This window comes from Malania oleifera, chromosome 7, assembly GCF_029873635.1.
Source record: "Malania oleifera isolate guangnan ecotype guangnan chromosome 7, ASM2987363v1, whole genome shotgun sequence".
Taxonomy (NCBI): domain Eukaryota; kingdom Viridiplantae; phylum Streptophyta; class Magnoliopsida; order Santalales; family Ximeniaceae; genus Malania; species Malania oleifera.
Window position 1 is genome coordinate 74760236 of NC_080423.1, and position 20362 is coordinate 74780597.

The window sequence follows — 20362 nt, forward strand, 5'->3', positions numbered from 1 at the left end:
AAGGGCAACTCACATGATTTAGAGACCTACAACATAGGTCAAATAGTACACCAATGAAAAATGATCTAATCACTATGAATGGTAGTAGAACACGTACAGATGCACCTAAAATAACTTAAAATGAAATAATAATAATTTAAAAGCCTTAAAAATGTCGAACAAAATTATCCATAATTGTGTAATCTAACAAAAAGAATATTCATGTAACCAATATCATATATTGGGGACTTAAAGGCTTGGATTCTTCTTGTTGTGCCATCTATTTTCATGAATGCCTAAGCTTTCATAATTTAGATTGTTAAAAAAAATTATACCTATCTCAGGATACAAAAGTTTTATGTAAATACTTTGTTTTTCTAGTCATTTAGGTTTCGTTAGAACATCACAAAAAACAAAAATTAGAAAAAATAAAAATAAAAAATTTCACTTCTTCACATTTAATTATAAAAATTGAAAAAAAATAGACTACATATAATTAGTAACAGAATCTAATTTTAAATATCATTAATATTATTTTTGTAATCGTAATTAGTAGTAATATTTAACAAAGAGAGAATATAATTTAAAAATTCCTACTTATTTTACTCCCTCTCCCTATATCGAACACCCGATCCAAACATTACCCTCATGGAAAAATGACATTTTGATACACTTACCATTTTGAAAATTTGAACCTTCCCATTAACAATCATTTACAAGATGGCATGCACAAGTGCAGTGGGCAAAGCCTAACCCTTTTACATTCATAATTTATCCAAAAATGGCTCCAAATTTTAAAACAGAAACAATCGTCGAAATGACAAAAACCTCGACTTACTATCTATTTTTTCCCCCCTTAAATAAATTGAACATTCCATGCAACGAAAAATAACTCTCTACTCTATTTTTCTTTCCCGATAGAGCGTAAAAATCTCAAGCTTCAACCACTAAAACATCTCCTAAAAAATAACATTATATGTTAATTATTAAAAATATTTTTATCATTCTTCCTTTGTTTAAGGAGCATAATTGTGACAATCAATTACCGTCGGTGGCACCATTTACAAGTTAGCTCCAATGTTTTTTTAGCACAAGCAACTCAATTAACCTACAACAATAAGTATAAAACAATAATAGCTAAGTTAAAAAAATAACTTAGATCGCCTATGATACTCCTTACCAGGTCAGCCCAAAATTTTAAATTAATCATAGCGAGTGCGCAAGCCTCAATCATATCAAATACTTTAATTATTTGCCAAAAGCTCCTTCGTCAGGCCAATGTTTGGCATTGACATTTCCCTCTTAAACCAAGTCCACTCTGCTTCAATACTCTGCCCCTCCTCTTTCTCCGCACCTTCCAAACATGAAAAATATTATAAATTTATAATATGAAAAAATTTACTAAAATATAACATGAACAGACTTCAGTTTTACATGACATTAATTTTTAATCTTTATTTTTAGTATTATTTAGTACCAAAAAAATTATGAAGAAAAATTAATTTTTTTTTCTTAAACAAAATCCTCAATGCCAAAAAAACTACAACCACCAAAGCAGAAGTGCCTCTTAATACTGCATTTAGAAGCATAAATTTTATTTTTTGTATTTAAAAATATAAATTTAAGCAAAACATAATATAAAATTATATTGAATTTCTTCAAAAAAAAAAAAATCCACAAGAATCAAAATCCAAAGGGCGAATCGATACTCTCAAATACCATCTAAAAAAGTACGATCATATAATGCGAGAATTGAGATCAACCTCCTCGTGTACAAAACCTATTATTTATAGCAATCAAACTCTTCAGACTCTCTCCAAATTCCAATTTTACTAGTTTAAAGCCCCTGATTAGTGTATGAAGCTAAGGCTTTATACAGAGCCATTACCGCATGAGCAGTAATATCACTCATCACAATCCATATTTTCCACGACTAATATGATTAATATAGAACTTTTCAATCCTGCAACTCTTAAGCCTTTTTATATATTTTCAATCCAATAGCATCAATAATTATTGCTTTTTTCTTTTTTCTTTTTTTTCTAAGGTAGCTACAGCTATTCTTCTTCCCATTATACCTGACAAAGCAAATCGAGTCGGATAATCCGTGGCGCATAAGGCGAATTATTGAGTGAAGAAATTATAATCCATATTCAACTCGTTTAAGTGACAGATGAGACGATTTGGGGTCGGATAATTCATGACAGATGAGGCGATTTGGGATCAGATAATTGATGGCGGATGGACTAATAATTCGCCATTCTCAAATATAATTTTGTTAATAATTTATTTTATGTCATAATAATTTAAGTTGCATACAACTTGCGATTAATTTGTGTATTAACTTTTCTAATAACTATATCAATCATTGAATCATTCATACTAATTAATTAACAACTCCTTATTCAAGTAAAATTGTAAAACATAAGCATTAAAACCTAATCGTTCATCAAACTGTCGACGGTTACATTTGTCCGCTGCAGATTCAAATAACGAAGATCCGAGTCAAATCATCACAATAAAAACTAAAGAGTGTCAAAGATCCAAAGTCAATTGTCAGAGGATCGTATATGCTAAGAAATCAATGTCTATTGATTCAAAAGGAGCTTATATGTCTATAGATTGTATCTCAAATCATGAGATTCATGATATTTATTATTACCTATATCATATAATCGTGTTAAATACCCCTGCTTATATCATTTCTAAAGCACGTAGCGTTCACAGCTCAGTTATTTGAATAAGGATATTATTGTTCTCAATATATATATTTAAGTGGGTTAACGGATATCCGCCAAATAAACCTGACCCAACCCGGCCCGCTAAGGAGGCAGATATAAAATTAAAAAACCATATTTGACTCATTTAACAAGTAATTAATTATAAGTCGATTAAAACGGACTAGATGCGGACCGAATTAACGAATTTTTATCCATTTTACAAGGTCTACTTCTCATGAAGATCCATGCTAAGTAGGTTAGCCCTCTTGTTTAATTAAAAGTGCGCTTCAAGCACCGAAAGGATCAGTAAAAATGAAATTCAAGGGCCAAAAAGTCAAAGCAAGGTGGTCATATCCGTGGCCGCTATCATTTAACCCTTTCTACTTGCTTTACAGACATTTTATGAGAGAAGTAGATCATCGAGCAGATCTGGCCAAAAACAGTCAATACATTTGAAACTCATCGGTCAGAAATGGTGAAGCATGGGAACACCTGACTCAGCCGAGTCCCAAATTAGAAAAGTTCAGTGACAGTTCTCAGAAAGAACAATCCTGCACCAAGCTGTGTCTGAGTTTGAATGATATGCACTAATGTGTTAAGTCTGGGAATCAAACCCTCATGATGAATGTGAGACGTGCCTCGAAACTTACACCAATTGAACGAACTAAGCTACACTCAATTTAAATTATTTACAGGGTCAGCTCCTTCCCATCTCACCCGACATGCTGGGTGATATGATCAACATATATGTGAGGAATAGGTCCATCTCCGCAGGTCACCCATAATCATCCAGAAGGAAGCAAGGAGTAAACGTCTCTTGCACAATTTTTATGCAACGGGCCGGATGACCGGTTCTAAAATAGATAAATACCAATAATATCATTGCATGTACCATGGAACCAAACAAAAAAAATAAAATAAAAAAAGAACACAGCTATTGCATGGTAACATGACGACAGCTCTAGAACTTAATTCAGTTCCAATGTGGCAACTGCTCTCGAGTAACCACAATCAATTAGTACAAGTCTACAACCCCACATAAAATATCCACCAGAGATCCATGATGCCCTTCGGCTACATTTTCTGTGCAGAAATCAATGAGCAAGAATGAGGTCGCACTTGGAACGGGAATGAATCTGATGTTGGATCTACTGTCTGGGAGTCATTCCTATTCCCACCGAACCTCACCACAGAACCCAAATTCCCATCCTTAAAACTTTGGATTGGGAAACTAATGGTGTGGGAATGCCAATCCATGCCTCAAAATGGAAATATTACCATTACATTACAAAATTTTTAAAAAAATATCTTCTATATTCTCAAGATTCCAATTCCTAAAATTATCCAAACACAGATGGGACTAAACCATCCACTTCCTAAGAATCGGAATGACTATATTGGGATTCCTAATCCTTCATTCCCATTTTGGTTTCCACATGTGACATTTAGGTATATCAAGGCTGGCCCCCCTAAAGGCACCCTTCTAATATCTCAGGCAAAAAATGTGTTCATTCTCCAAAACGCATTTTCCAAAAAAAATGTTCCCCACAAGTATTGTTTTTGTACCACTCACTAGAATGATGATGAGAAATCTTCAAGCAATCAAACTCACTCTTCAATTTATTATCTATGAATTTGTTTAATAAGAAATTCTTTCGGAAAAAGATTATAGATTTGAAAATTTCCAGATATGGAAAGAGGAACCTTGACTTTAGCTTATTCTATGTCTAATCAAGGTACTCTTATCATACCTCAATTAAGAGGAATACTCAAGAATTTTGTGCCCAATTAATGAAGAAAAACATGTAACCTGAACCTCGTGAAAAAATAAAAATTTTATCCTCTCTACATATGGAATATGAAGGATAGGGGTGTTCATTGGATCAGGTAGGATCAGTTCTGACACTAATTTCTATCCAGACCAGCATGTCAGTTATTCTGATTTCAGAAATGTCTAACCAACCAATCCGACTAATTTTCTAAAACCAAAGCATAAAAAAAAAATGAAGCCCTAGAAATCAAAGTGACATGATGAATAAAGAAACATTAACCAAAGCATCAAAACACACCTGCAATTCAAAGAAAAAACAAATAAAAAATTAAAAAGACAAAGTATGGAGAGAGAGAGAGAGAGAGAGAGAGAGGCAGAGTACCTACCAGATGATAGAAAAAAATTAGAACACCAATTTTAATCTCGAAGGCTTGAATCTACATATGGAATATGAAGGATAGGGGTGTTCATTGGATCAGGTAGGATCAGTTCTGACACTAATTTCTATCCAGACCAGCATGTCAGTTATTCTGATTTCAGAAATGTCTAACCAACCAATCCGACTAATTTTCTAAAACCAAAGCATCAAAAAAAAATGAAGCCCTAGAAATCAAAATGACATGATGAATAAAGAAACATTAACCAAAGCATCAAAACACACCTGCAATTCAAAGAAAAAACAAATAAAAAATTAAAAAGACAAAGTATGGAGAGAGAGAGAGAGAGAGAGAGAGAGAGAGAGAGAGGCAGAGTACCTACCAGATGATAGAAAAAAATTAGAACACCAATTTTAATCTCGAAGGCTTGAATCTAACCCAAAAGTGTGGTTCTATCAAAGCCCACATTTTTGTGATGGAAAACTCTATCCACCACAAGAAAATTAGCACAAGAACTTTTCATAAGTAACATGTAATCATGTGACCTTTTTGAAATAACCAACAAATGCCAAAACGAAACATTACTCATGAAAAAAAAAATTGTGCTGATTTTCTCGCAATGAATAGCCAAACTCTTTTGTGATTGTGGAGCTTATTAAATATATAGATCTAGGGGGAGCTTCTGCATGCCTCAAGATCGAGGTTTGTAACGAATTAATCCATGGAGAAAGAGAGGTGGTTAGCTGCAGAAGGCAGAGTGAAAGGATGCCCAGGTGAGCTGCTAGATAGATTTTGGGAATTGGAAGATGAAAATGGAAGGAGAGAAACCCAGGCTTGTGTGTTTTAGCTAGAGGAATATAGGACAACAACATTTATTTGGAGTTAGTTCTGATCAGTTAATGGACCATATTTGACATTTAAACCTGCCAACCAACCCAATATTTTTGTTTATAAATATTTTAAACCTCTTCTAAATAAACAGGCATATCGGTGCAGGTGGGATCAGGTTGGGCCAGTCGGGACAAACATACCTACTGAGGTATCAGAATTTGAAGACAATTTTACAACTTAATATACAGAAGAAGAATGATAGATAATTGCACTGATAAATTAAAATTAGTTCAAGAAATTAACCCTTGAACACGTCCAAATGCACATCATGCAATAAAACAACAATCATTTCAATTACTCCATCTTTTCCCTTCAATCTTCATCTTCCCCCTCTTCTTTCTCTTCTTCCTCCCCCCACTGTTCTGCAACTTCTATCTCCCTCTGCTGCTGCTGCTTCTCCTTCTCTTTCTTCTTCTTTCCTTCTCCTCTGTTCTGTAACTTCTCCCTCCCTCTCTGCTGCTACTTCTTCCTTCTTCTCTTCTTGTTCTCTGGTTTTCTGCTGTGCCTCAGTTCTGTTTTCTCACTCTCTGTTCTGTCTTTCTTCTTCTTCTTCTTCTTCTTCTTCTTCTCCTTCTCCGCCTTTTTCTACATTATTCCTTCGTCTTTTCCTCTATTTCCCTTCCATCATTCTCTCTCTGATTCTTCTATATTCTGAAATTTCAGTTTAAAATTAAAAAAAAAAAAAAAAGGAAAAACAATTCTGCAGTTTCTGAACTTTTTCAGAAATTCCAGTCATGTCCCATTTTTCGAAACCCTAATTTCCAGCCTAGGTTCTGCAACACCACCAAAAACAGAAACCACCCAAACGCTTCCCCTCAAAATTGTATCACCAACCGACCAGCCATGAAGCCCAATGCGCCACCTGAAATTCTCCATCCACCGGCCCATTCAAGCTCCACCCTTGCCAGAGTTTTTTTGACAGATCACCACCACCCTTCGATCTACCACTCCCCAGAAAATAATTTCTGGAAGTCGCTGCTGGCGACTCGCGCCCCACACTCCAGCGACAGCAAGTGAGGATTCTGCCAGACTTCCTGCTGTCACCAGAATCGCAAGAAATTGGTTCTCACAATGAGAAATTGGTCTTTTCTCCATAATATTTTGATATGCAGCATGATATTTTGATTGTGGACACTACATTGCAAGCAAATGCAATACTTTTTGGCACAAAACCCTAGAAATTGTCACTCCAGTATTAAAATTCAGGTTTTGTTGCTGTAGTTTGCGAGTTTTCTTGTGAATTTGTTTCATTTCAGCAAGACAATCAATATCAAAAGTGAATTGAAGATAGTTTTTGAGAAATTGGGAGTAGCTTGTGGGAAATTGCGTTAAAGGGGTGTGATATATAGCTGCAGCATATAATGTCATCTATCATACCTTGGGCACAATTTCAAGCTCTTCAACACCTTCCTCAAATGCGTAGAAAAGGCTAGCGAAATCATTATTGATGGAAGATGTCCAATGATATGGTTTCCATAAATGGAGTCACACGAATGCAGCTTCATCTGGAACCTCACCAGAACCTTATGAGATGTCTTGGGTAGATAACTCTATTGTACATGTTTATGAATGATGTTTGGTGTGATATCCCACCTACGGAGATTGGCCATGTATTCCTTGGTTCTCCTTGGTTTGATGATTCTGGTGCAACTCAAGGACATGGGTGCACATGTCTTCCACTACAATGGGAAGAAAATCATTTTGAAGGCTACTCTAGCTACCAACCAACCAAGGCCAAAAATCTGAGGTTAGTGATCATGTCATCAAATTGAAGACACTACCAGCAAGGTAATGGAAGTGTTTGACATTAAAAGTCTTTCAAACATTCTCATTGTAGAGTTTGTCATCCCTGATGATTTCATTGATGCTAATTCTCAAGTCAAGTTTGTTGTGCTGCCAACAGAATGTGGTTTCTTGTCTCATTCAAGCACTAGCTTTCGAGGAGTCCAAGTTTTCTTCTCCCTTTTGAATCTCCAACATTTCAAAATTTGAGGCTGATTTTTTTCTAATTAGGGGAGAGTTGATGTAGGACAAGAAGCAAGATCTTGGGAAGAGCCATGTTGGAGAATAATTAAGAAGAATTGGGTTAAGGGATTGCTAGGTTTAATTAGTAGTTTATTATGTATTGAGTTTAATTAGCATAACATTATGTGTGTTTTGGGGGCTTGTTTGTAATATTTGTGTAAAGTAAGGGTATGTTTGTAATTCATGTAGTTTTAGGGGTATGTGCGTAATTTTATTTGTTTAAGCTTTCTTATAAATAGTGTGTGAAAGCCATGTTGTAAGTTAGTTGTTAATGAATTTGAATTGTTGATTGAACGTGAGTTCCCCCCAAGTATCTCCTCTCTCCTCCTTTCCCCTCCCTTCCTCTCTTTTATTTCTTATAATCTCTCTCATGGCAGAACCTTGATGCTGCCCCTGCATCACCTAGTAAATTCATTCATCACTAATGCAAAAATATAAAGGCTCAAAGTAGATCCTTAATGCACACTTATTTTGATTGGAAATTCCTCAGACACCACCTAAAATCCTAAAGCTAGTCATTATTCCATCGAACATATGCTTAACGAAATCGATATACGTACTACATACTCCTTTTATTTAGAACCCACCATAAATTCCCAAGATACCCTATCATAGGCTTCCTCTAAGTCAATAAAAATCATGTGCAAGTTCCTACTCTTTTCCCTAAATCTTTACCTTAATCTTCCTAAAAGAAGATAATCTTACATGGTCGATCTCCCAAGCATAAAATCAAACAAATTTTTGAAGCCCTAACCATAGTCTTTGTTTAATAACGCTTCCCTACATTTTCAGTGTATGACTCATAAGTTTAATTCCAAAATAGTTATTATAATTTTGAGTATCTTCTTTATTTTTGCATATAAGTATTAAAGTGTTTTTCCTCCATTTGTCTAGCAATTTCTTAGTTCTAATAATTGCTTTTAATAAATTAGTAAACCAAATGATTCCATTATTACCTAGGCATTTGCAAACTTCAATTGGGATGTCATCAGGTCCTCTTCCATTTTTCATCTTTTTTAATGCAAACTTAATTTCATTAACTCTAATTTTGCGAAAAAATCTCAAATTATTAGCCTTTAGCAAAATAAACTAGTTAATGCTATTGATAGGAAAAGAAAAATTCACTTTCTCATGTGTGACAAATAAATTGATTAGTTGAAGCAATAAAAAACTAATAAATTTAGGCCAAGAAGTTATATTAGTAACCTAAACAACAACAAAACCAAGCCTTAGGTCCCACTAGGTGGGGTCAACTATATGAGTCCTTTTTCGCCAATTGATGTGATCATGGACCATTTTTTTTGACAAATTCAGCGCTATTAAATCATTACTCACTATCTCAGTCCAAGTTATATTAGGTCTACCCCAACACCTTATACTACACCCCACAGTAATTAACTCACTCTTCCTCATTGGCGCACTATGTAGCCTACATTACAAGTGCCCAAACCATCTGAGTCGTCTTTCCCTTGTCTTATCTTCTATAGGAGTTACACCAAACCTACCGCAAATATGTTCATTCTTTAATTTATCTTTCAGTGTTATATCACTCACTCATCTAAGTATTCTCATATTAGCAACTTTTACATTGTGGATATTTTGTTTTTTCGTCCCTTAACATTCTAATCCATAAAGCATAGCTGGTCTTATAGTCATCCTATAAACTTCCTTTTTAATTTTAAGGATATTTTACAATCACAAAGCACTCTAGAAGCACTTCTCCATTTTACCCAACCTACTTTAACTCTATGCATCACATCATCTTCAATTTCTCCTTCAACTTACATAAGAGATCCAAGGTATCAAAACATACAAGTGTTATTTATTTCTTTATCATTAAGTTTAACTTTGTCTCTAATATTCCTCCTACCATGACTGAAATTACATTTCGTATATTCTGTCTTATTTCTACTTATCCTAAAGCCTCTAGATTCCAGAGCTTCTCTCCATAATTCTAACTTAACCTCTACTCCGCTCCTATTTTCATCAACCATTACAATATCATCTGCAAACAACATACACCATGGAACCTCATTTTGAATGCTTTTAGTTAGTTGGTTCATCACTAAAGCAAAAAGATAAGGGCTCAAAGCAAGTCCTTGATGTATACCTATGGTGATTGGAAATTCTCAAGTTTCTCTATAGTCCATACACTAATCATTATATTGTATAACCTAATCTTTAAAATTACAATCATAAAATTTATCATTAAAAAATAAATTATTAAAACTAGAAGCCAAAAGCTATAAAAAGAGAAGGCTTTGGTTGAACAATATATAAAAGAATTATCAAGTTACTAGTACCAAAACATATAATATTTCTAAAGAAAACATTGCTCATGTCAAATCAATGTTTTAAAAGGCGTTGGCGTAAGGCGAGGCGTTCTAACCCTCAAAAGGCAAGGCGTAAGTATCAAGGCGTTTGGGCGTAAGCCTTTTGAGAATTTGTTTTTTAAGATAAAAATTTATTAAATAAATTATATATATTTAAAATAAAGTAAAAATTAAGAAAATCACAAATATAATGTATAAAAGAAAAACTAGCTGTACTTAACAAAATACTTGTTGGCCATTCAAAAATTGTTAACTTGAATACATGACATAAATCATGACAAGCGACAGCTATACCATTACAAAGTTTAAACTATTTTCATGACTTAATATACAAGTCCAGTTATTTTGGAAAGGTTGAGGTTCAAGAGTTTTAGAAATAAATTCATATTATGATATTCCTTTTGTACAAACAAGTAGTTAAAATTTTCTAACCAATTCTAACTTGAGAATCACACACCCAAAATGCGTAAGCCTCAACCAAAAAGGCACAAAAGGCGTGCTTTTTGCAAAAATGCGTAAGCCTTAGCATGTAATGCATTAGCCTTTTTGGAATTTGATATTTTAGATTGAGCCTCAAGGTGTTTTAAGCATGCCTTGCCTTGAGGCGAGCCTCGATTGAGCCTTTTAAAACATTGTGTCAAATTGTTAATGCATCTCTTACAAATATTGCACAGCAAGAAAATATTCTATCATTATCATCCTCATTATAATCTTTTCCCCCTTTGAGTTGTTTTCCCCCTACTAACCTGTGCCTATAGACCGAGTGAAGAAATATTAAAATAATAATAATAAATCATCCACAAAAAATATCAATGCACAACAGTGAGCAATGTCTAAAAAATCCTCAATAGCAAATTTCAAGTACTAGTAAAGTGCAATTGTGCTAACATTACTACAATTGTTGAGCATCAAAATGGTAATTTAAACAAGTTTGGACCAAAAAGAAGTCGTCTTCAATGAGAAGGAAGCAAAAACAGTTGTCAATGACAACACTAAGACTAAACAAGTTATTAAAGGCTTGTATAGTATCGTTTCTGTTTTTTATTTTCATTTCTATATGGTGAAGAAATAAATTATGAAGATGCATTTTCTTGCTTACCAATTTTCAGTTTCAATTGTCGGTTTTCTACGATTTGCAGAAAATATTAAAACTAGATTTTATAGTTTTTTAGTTGTTTTGGTAACCTTTTGCCAAAATGTTTTAATATCCAAAATTAACTTTTCCAAATTAAATCATTCATTTTATACATATTTTTCAATTAAAAATTGAAAAAAAAAAAAAACCATAATATGAATTTAAAATATAACTAAAATAAAACTGTAAAATAACAAAATCCAATTATTAAATATTTTTACTATTTCCAACTGTCATATTCAACAAGATTGCACTTGTCAAGTGGAGTTTGAAATATAATAATTAAACAAAATAATTTTAATAATTTTTATTTTTATTTTTATTACAATATTTTAAGTTTGTATTATTTTGTAATTTTACAATTTTTTTTTTTTTTTTATTGTTATCTAATTAAAGAACAAAAATGACCATTTGTTTAATCAAGGTTTCAATTTTTCTTAGTTTCAAAAAATATTAACCAAAGAAGTTGCTAATTCCTTGGTTCTTAATTTCTGTTTTTGGTCTTCAGTTTTCGTACTTGTATTCATAATTTTAGACAATGATACCAAACGGTCTCTAAGTAAACAAGTATTGAGAATGAAGCAAACATTTGCCAAAGAAGAGAGCACAAATGATTAACAAGTTTGTTAAGAAAAAGATTATTATTTCTTTTAAGGCAAAAAAGGGTTGGAGGGGGACAATTGCCTAGGCTATGCATGACCAAACAAGAGACCTAAACAAACAACTTACGGACTAGGGTGTCCAACTTTAGGGGTTCAATGTGGGGGTAAGGAGTTTGGCAGCTTAAGCCCTAGCCAAATGCCAAAACTCCAACACCAGAGGACATGACAGCATCAAGTCAAAGACCACAAATTAACAACTCTATTAAGAAAAAGATAAAAATCCTTGATAAGTTCACAGCTGAGTACCAAAAGTGAGGGCTTAAGAGTTGTTCAAAAATTGACATTTAAGCCAAAAGAATCCACAAAGAAACTTCAAGACTTGGAAATTGCAGAGATTAAACCATCCATGGAGGATAAGACCATTGAGCTCAAGGTTGAAGGCAGAAGTGAGATCAAGTATGAGGAATTTATCATTCCAATAAGTTCATTTTCAATAATTCCTTGCATTCATATTTATTTTTTAAGCATGTGGGTTAATGGTACCAAAGCAAGTTTCTTTGACTGCTCAATTCTTCATCCTCAAAGCATTTCAAGTTTGAGGCTAAATTTTTACAATCGGGGAGGAATGATGCAGCATGAATTCCAAAGCCTACGCTGAGAATGCTTGGCATTTTTAGGATTTTTGGGCAATCTCGTAATTTATTATTTTAGGATTTTTCCTTTTTTTTTGCAGCATTTTTATAGTAGGATTTTATAATCAAATAATCTAGTAGATTATCTACAATTTTATGATTATCTAGTCTTTATGTTTTAAATATTTACTTTATGTGTTTTAATTTTTAGGGATTAGAATTTGATATTAATTACTAAATATTTTTTACTTTTTTAGCATTAGGAGAAAGCTTGTATCTTGCAACCATGAAGGACATATTGGCATATTGAGCATTCAGCCCTAATTGCGGTTCATCTCCATTCTTTTTCATTCTCTCTCTTTTTCCTGTGGTTTTTATTCTCTATCTTATTTTCATGTTTATTTTCCTATTGTTTTCTCTCATTTTCCTACTCCCTCTCTATTGGTCTTCCACATAGTTACCAGAAAACACACACCCCAGCAAACCACGTGTTGATCCGAACATCTTGAAACGAGGTACATTTTTGTTCCAAAATGCTAAATCTATCGATCGAAAGTTTTAATTCAATGTTTTTCACATAACATAACTTTTTTATTAGTTAAAAGCCAGATATCATCACATATGAAGTTTTTTGCATTATTATTAATCAATTCCACAATAAGAAATCTCGTCTACATTTTAAAAAACACCTCAACACCCCCTCCAAAACATATGCTTTTTTCACCAATATATCTATTTAAGTATATCCCTACCATTCCACATTTTAGAACATATACCATGATGCCATACCTATTCCACGAATCAGAACGTTCCACGTTCTTGGTAGCATTGGTCCTACATCAATTTGGTATCAAAGCCTCATCTCGATCCTCTATCAATTTCAACACAACCACTACTCACAATCACCAGCCAACTTTTGCCTTCCAGAATCCCAGCCACAAATGCTATCAGCCTTTGACACATTTTTCACATGGTCACTGCCTAGCAACAACAACACAGAACCCTTCCTATTGGCCTACCATGGCTTACTAATCTTGTTTTGATGATAACAAATCAAAGGTTATTTAACATGTTTTGTTGTGAGTAAAAATACTTCAGGAACCAGGTGTTTCAAGCTCAAGTTCATTGCAAGACTTCATGTGAAAGGAATATGAAAGCTCAAAGAATATGTGAGCATGAATACCAAAGAGAAATTGATGAAAGCTTAGAGATTTGAAGCTCAAGGACAAAAATGACTCAACAAATAACAAGCATGAAGACTCCAAACTTAGAATGTGTTTAAAGTCTTAAGAGAGTCTCTATGTAAGTACTTCATTCAAATGATGATTTGATTAGGTTTAAAGCTCATTAGGAAATTTATTGACTTAGAGACCATGTTTTGAAAAACCAAGGAAAATTCTTTTCAAAAGTCTTAAAATATTTTGGGGAAAGCAAAAGAGCAAAATAAATTTGGAAATAAGTTGAAAAATCAGTTGTTGGTCTTTCCAGGCAATTGACAAGATCCCAGGTGACTAACAAATAAAATACCTGATTTTGAAACAACCCGAGAGGACCCAAGCAACTGACTCGTGATTTCCCAGTCGATTGACTCCTATATTTGAAAATCTCTGTGTTTTAATGTTTCCAAGCGACTGACTCCTACTTTCCCAGTCGACTTACTCTTCGAGTTTTTAAATTTTACATAACAGGAACTTTCCAAATTTGACTTTTTGAATTCTAAACATTATGTAAACTTGCGAAACACTCCAAATCACTTGGGCAACACAAAATACTTTTGAATAAACATCTATAAATACCTCCCCAAGGCTAAGGATTCAAAAACACCAAGCAAATACAGCATTCAAGCTCTGTTGTTCTCAAAACTCTCAAAGCTCTCTTGTGCAATCAAATTCTGAATTTCTTTACTGACGTTTTCTGGGAATCTCTCACAAAATTCTGAGCATACTCTGAATTCTTTCAATCAAGAAAGAAAGCTCACGGTGATATACTTCTAAAGGCTTCAAACTCTTTCAATTATTATTTTGAATTGAAGTATATTTTAGTACTGAATTATTGTACTAATCTGCTCTTGTTGAGAGTGTCTTTGTACACCAAAACATGTTCTTGTTTTGTAGACGGTTTAGGTTCTTGAATCGTTATTGGACCAAGCATGGGGCATCGTTTGGAGAGGCGTACTCTAGCCCATTGAAGGAGAGATTGTAAGGTTGCTCCTGCCTATAAAAGAGTGGTTATAGTGGAATCCTTAGGTAGTGTTGTCCAAGGCGAGGACGTAGGTGGGAATAGCCATACCTCGTAAAAACTCTCGTCTCACTCTCTTCCCTACTCTCATTTAAATTTCTGTTCATATTAACTACGTGGTTGAATTTTAATTTTTCATTTATACTAAGTGGACTGGATTATAAAAAAACTGAAAATTAATTTGACTTTGGGATTGCGGAAACCAAAAAGGGAGTACGTTGGTTAATCAATACTAAGTGCGGAAACCATAAGAGAGTACGTTGATTGGTTAACACTCAAAACTCATTAATTGAAAGTTTAATTAAAATCAGAGTTTTTGGAAGAGTGTTGGAAAATTGAATTATACTTCATATTGAAAAAACAGGTTCACCAATACAGAGCTCTTCATCAACAACATACATCAACTCTACCTTGAGTTACTAAAGTGCTGAAACTTTGAAAGTATTGCTGGGATTATTGCTTATTGTGGATTGTGTTGTGATTGTGTTGGTTAAATTGTATTAAATTGCTGAAAGGAATATTCAAATTGATATATTCATTCATAAAGGTTTTAACTAAGTTAACTTTCTGAACTTGTATTTGAAAAATAACTTTGCTTGTGTGGTGGCTGAACTTAAAATAAGTTAAGAAAGAATCAATCAAAGAAATTTTAAATCCCAATTCACCCCCTCTTGGGCATACACCTTACTTTTCACTTCCCATCCATCATAAACCAAACCCCCTCCCTACATGACCCCCAAGCTTCACCAACACATCAAAACCCCGATTCCTATTCTTCAAACAGCTACACTATAACACTAACCACCAAACAATCCATCACAGAGAAGGAACCCATTTGATTTGCAGCATTGTGGGCAAAGACAGCATAAGCCAAGAAACATTTGGAAAGGGGAAAAAAATAGTTGTTGTTGTTGGCCGCTGCCAGAACAGGGGATACGTAGCAGAGAGCAGGAAAAAGCTGCTGCTCATCACCACCATCTTCTTCTTCAAGGAAGAAACCCAACCAGCTGATCTTTGTCCTTGGAATCTCCTTCCCCTTCAATTGTGGGCCACAACTAGACCACCGTCATCATCAAAAAGCCCCACCAGCAATAGCTGCAGCACTGCAAGCTGCCTGATGCGCATCCCCAACATAACGATTCATGGCTTTTCCTCATCTGTCTTTGTGAGCTATTGAACAGGAGAATTTCGCAAATCCATAACCCACAGCCTCAATTCGATCCTCACTGCTGTCATCATCACCCCACTATCACTCTTGCATCCCTGCTGTCACAACCCATACCTGATCCTTGCCGATAGCCATGGTGACCAAGGACCAAATTGAGCCAATACAGTGAGATGTGCTTGAATTGAAGAACCGGAGAGATATCCATGTCCTTGTTGAACAGAGAAATGTGGATCTAATATATTTCAAGAATGAGATCACAGACACTAACATTCAACTGAAAATGTAATGGCTCGTTTAGAAACAGGGATGAAGGGGACTGTAGTTATGGAGCAAACTACTCCAATAGTTACTGAGCCAAGCAATCAACCTGATATTGTTAAAGCTCACAACATGGTTGACCAAAAAGAGTTTATTGTTGAGGAGAGATCTGTGGAGGTGCTTAGTGAGCTCGTGTCAAAACAAAAGCAGCAACCAACTTTATTGGTAGCAGGATTTGAGGGTGTGAAGGGCATTCCAAAATTGACATTTAAGCCAAAGGAATCAATGAAGAAACTTGATGAGATAGAAACAGCAGAGATTAAACCATCCATTCAGGGTAAGTCCATTGAGTTCAAGGTTGAAGATGGGAGTGAGATTATGAACGTGGAATTTATTATTTGATAAGTTCATTTCAATGACTCCATCCACTTGCATTCATATGTATTTTGAAGCATGCAGATTATATGGTTCCAATGCAAGTTTATTTGACTATTCAGTTCTTTATCCTTCAAGTATTCTGTGTTCCAGTGTTGAATTTTTACAGTCAGGGAGAATGATACAGTATGAGCTTCAAATCCCAAGATGGAAATGTTTGGCATTTTTATGATTTTTGGGCAATCTTGTAGTTTATTATTTTTAGGATTTTCCCTATTTTTGCAGTTTTTTTTACAGTACAATTTTATAAGCCAATAATCTAATAGATCGTCCACAGTCTTAGCGATTGTCTATAGTTTTGTGATCTAAAGATTTACATTTGTGTGTTTTAACTTTTAGGGATTTGACATTGATATTATTTTTCATTAATTAGAATTTGATATTGTTTCCTAGAGATTTTCTACTCATTTAGTATTAGGAGAAGGTCTATATAAAGGCTTGATGTGCAACCATGATACAGATTGGCAAAGTGAGCATTCAGCACTAATTAAGTTTTACTTCACCTTTTTTTTTTTTTTCCTGCTCCCTTCTAGTTTCCTGTTTATTTTCCTATCATTTTCCCTTATTTAGTATTAGGAGAAAGATTATACAAAAAAGGCTTGATGTGTAACCATGAAGGACAGATTGGCATATTGAGCACTCAGCACTAATTGAGTTTGTCATTTTTTTCACTACCTTTTCTAGTCTCCAGTTTATTTTCCTACTGTTTTCTCTTTTTTTCCTGCATCCTCTCGTGTCCATCAGTCCTGCATCAAAAAAATTTCTGTTTATTAGTTTTGATGCTATTGTTTCATGTTTCTTCTATATATTGTCTTCTAGCAAGATGCCTTCATCCCCCCATATTTTCCACCCCCCCCCCCCCCCAAAACTTATGTAGTCAGCAGGCAAATGACACAAAAAGACAAGAATCAAACTTCCATAAAATACCACTATTCCAAGTTTCAACCATTATTTGGAATTAGCTGGCATTCTGTGTAATGGCCTCCACTATGTTTTTTGCACTAAATCGTACAAGTAAGAAGATACCTCGGTTACCCTAGGAAATCCAAACATGCTTTGATGAACTCCTGCCATGCTAAACCCACATAACTTACACGACGCCATTCAAAAAGAGAAAGCAGCAGAAGATCTTTTGCTCCTCTATCAACATAACAAGTATACTTGACTTTCCTAAATAATGTTCAATCAAGAGCTAACCTCCCAAAAATCATTCAACCAACAATAAAAGTTATCCAAGCCTCCCTGTAATCTGCTAGACATTAACCCAACTATAGTTTCAAGATAACTATTATTTTAAAGCTTTTAAGATAAGGTGCATAGAATTGAAGTGATAGGAACAAAAACAACCTCATTATATGTGACTGACCATGCCTGAACTAGCCATTCTTTGTCTCATCAAAATGGTGAACCCATTTCTCCCAGCTCTGCAGCACAAACAAATAACCCCCTGTTTAACCCATGTGCAAGAGAATCCACCACTCCACCATCCTGATGCCAAGACACCATGCCATAAAAAGACTAAGATCTTCCACTATCAAAGAATTTCTCAACAGAGAGAAATCCACCCATATTATTCAAAAAGAGTCACGAGAGAATGAAATAGCTGGATAATCCTACAAGATCTCATCCAGGGATCCTCCAACTTTGAAAACAGAAAAATTGTTAATTGTTCCTGTATCCAGCAACAATCCTCCTTCACTCTGTCACCCACTTTCACTCTCTCTCACCCCTCACTGGCTCCTCTACCTCCATTGTGATTTTGTGGCCCCCTACCCCACTCCTCCCACCCCCACCCCCCCCCCCCCTCCCCCTCAAGATCAGTGATTTGTGCCAATGATTATTTCCTCTACCTCCATCATGATTTTGTTCTCTCTCTCTCTCTCTCTCTATAACCCTGTCCTTGACTTCATCATTCCGTTTCGGCAGCATCTGCCAGAGTCATCTTTGGTGGTCTTTTTTCCGTCCTAGAAATGAAGGCCTAACAAGAAAAGGATTAGGCAGGACGTCATCATCCTTTCAGGCTGATCATAAGAATTCTAGCATTCCTTTCCAACTAAAGAGAAACACCACAGGGCTCCAAAGAACGCTGCTGAAAGTGGCTACATCTTTAGAGATTCTAGCATTTCTTTCCAACCATATACACCAAATAATAGCCAGAAAGATACAACACCACAAAGCTTCCGCTCTTTACTCTAAACATAATAATACAAAAAACTCTACAAAGAGGGAGGGCACATCCAATTTGACCAAAAAACCCAAACAAATTATTCCAAAGAATCCAAGTGAAGGGACAATGTAAAAACATATGAAGCAACATTCCTTATTCATAAAGCTAAGTGTTATGGAGTGACAATGTAATGGGGGAGAGAGAGAGAGACTGCACTAATTGTATTCTCCAAGGATTTATAATGAACCTTTGATTGCTTGTGTTAATGTTTGTATGGTTATCCACTTGGATGTGAATTAAACAAGTAGTCCTTTTCATTATGGTGTTTTGTTGCCTTGGATTGGGATGTATCTTAATGCTTTATTAATATTCCTTGTATATGAAATTCATGAATGTCTTGCTCGTGTGATATCCTGTCATTCCTAGTTTCTCATGGATATTGAGACTTATCTGGTGCTGGTGCTTGCAGGCTTGAACGCATGACTACTGGCTGACTCGTCAAGGGAGAGCTCTCAACAAGTGCTGCGCGGCCCTTTCTTGAGTCCTCTTTTGGAGGTCCGTGACAGTTGGTATCAGAGCATAGTGTGTGCGAGCACCATGAGTGGTAAAATGAGAAACAAGTATGGAAAGATAAAGCGCATTAAGGCGCTTGAGACGAGTGGCAAAACTCAAAACCTTGGAGACGACGTGCTTTGAACTCCAAGGGTTGGTGGCAGAATTGTTAAAAGAAAAAGGCGTGGCAATAGAGATTGAGGCTGCTGAAGAAAACCCTAGAGGAAACCTCTATGGTGTATCGATACTTAAGGAAAGAATTGTGGAACTTAAGAAATTCATTCCACGTATAAAATCCCTAGAGAAAAGGCTAATAGAGCTTAAGGCCTTCTAGAGGAACATTAAGTAGTTAGAAGAATTCGAGAATAGGTTGAAACATATTGAGGGCATATTGCCGCCCCTAAAATCCTAAGGGGGAGAGCCAATAGAGCTTGAGGCCTCCCTACGGGAGTTGACTGACAATTTTTATTTGTTTGCAGAGAACATCAAAGAGTCCATTATTGCTCTGAAAAAAGATCTGAAGGAAATAGGCAATTTCCATAACACTATGGACCAGTTTCAGAATGACTTACAAAAGATGAGTGTGAAACTAAATGTAGTAGCACAGATGTCCCGAAGGCTAGTAACCGAGTCCAGTGAGGGAATTCGAATTAAGTTACCAGAACCTTAAAGTTATGGGGGTACTCGAGATGTGAAAGAACTGGACAATTTCATCTTCGACCCGGAGCATTACTTTAAGTGTTCAAGGATAGATTTAGAGGAAGACCGATTGAACATTGCAACAGTATACCTCTCTAGGGATTCCAAATTGTGGTGGAGAACCAAATGGGAAGATATACAACACAATCGGTGTGTCATTAATACCTGGGAGGGGTTGAAACAGGCTTTGAACACACAATTTTATCTGGAAAATGTAGAGTAAGGCACATGCAAGGTGTATGATTTACAATAGACAGACTCAATAAGGAGCTATGTACGGGAGTTCTAGGCCCTGATGCTTGACATTAAAGACATGATAGAATCAGATAGGACATTCCATTTCCTTAGGGGGTTGAAGACATGGCCGAAGAATGAACTAC

At 35.1% G+C, this 20362-nt stretch overlaps 1 protein-coding gene across 2 annotated transcripts in view; it reads right to left on the reverse strand.

The window, feature by feature from the left end:
• Positions 1-939: 939 nt before the first annotated feature.
• Positions 940-20362, reverse strand: part of LOC131159694 (protein SLOW GREEN 1, chloroplastic-like) — a 31757-nt gene continuing 12334 nt past the window's right edge. Inside the window, exon 2 of one of the 2 annotated variants that reach the window (XM_058114801.1) lies at positions 940-1333. The gene's annotated coding sequence lies outside the window, so the exon portion shown is untranslated. Of the gene's footprint in view, positions 1334-6314; positions 6776-20362 lie in introns of those variants that run through there. The other variant, XM_058114802.1, reaches the window with a different exon arrangement.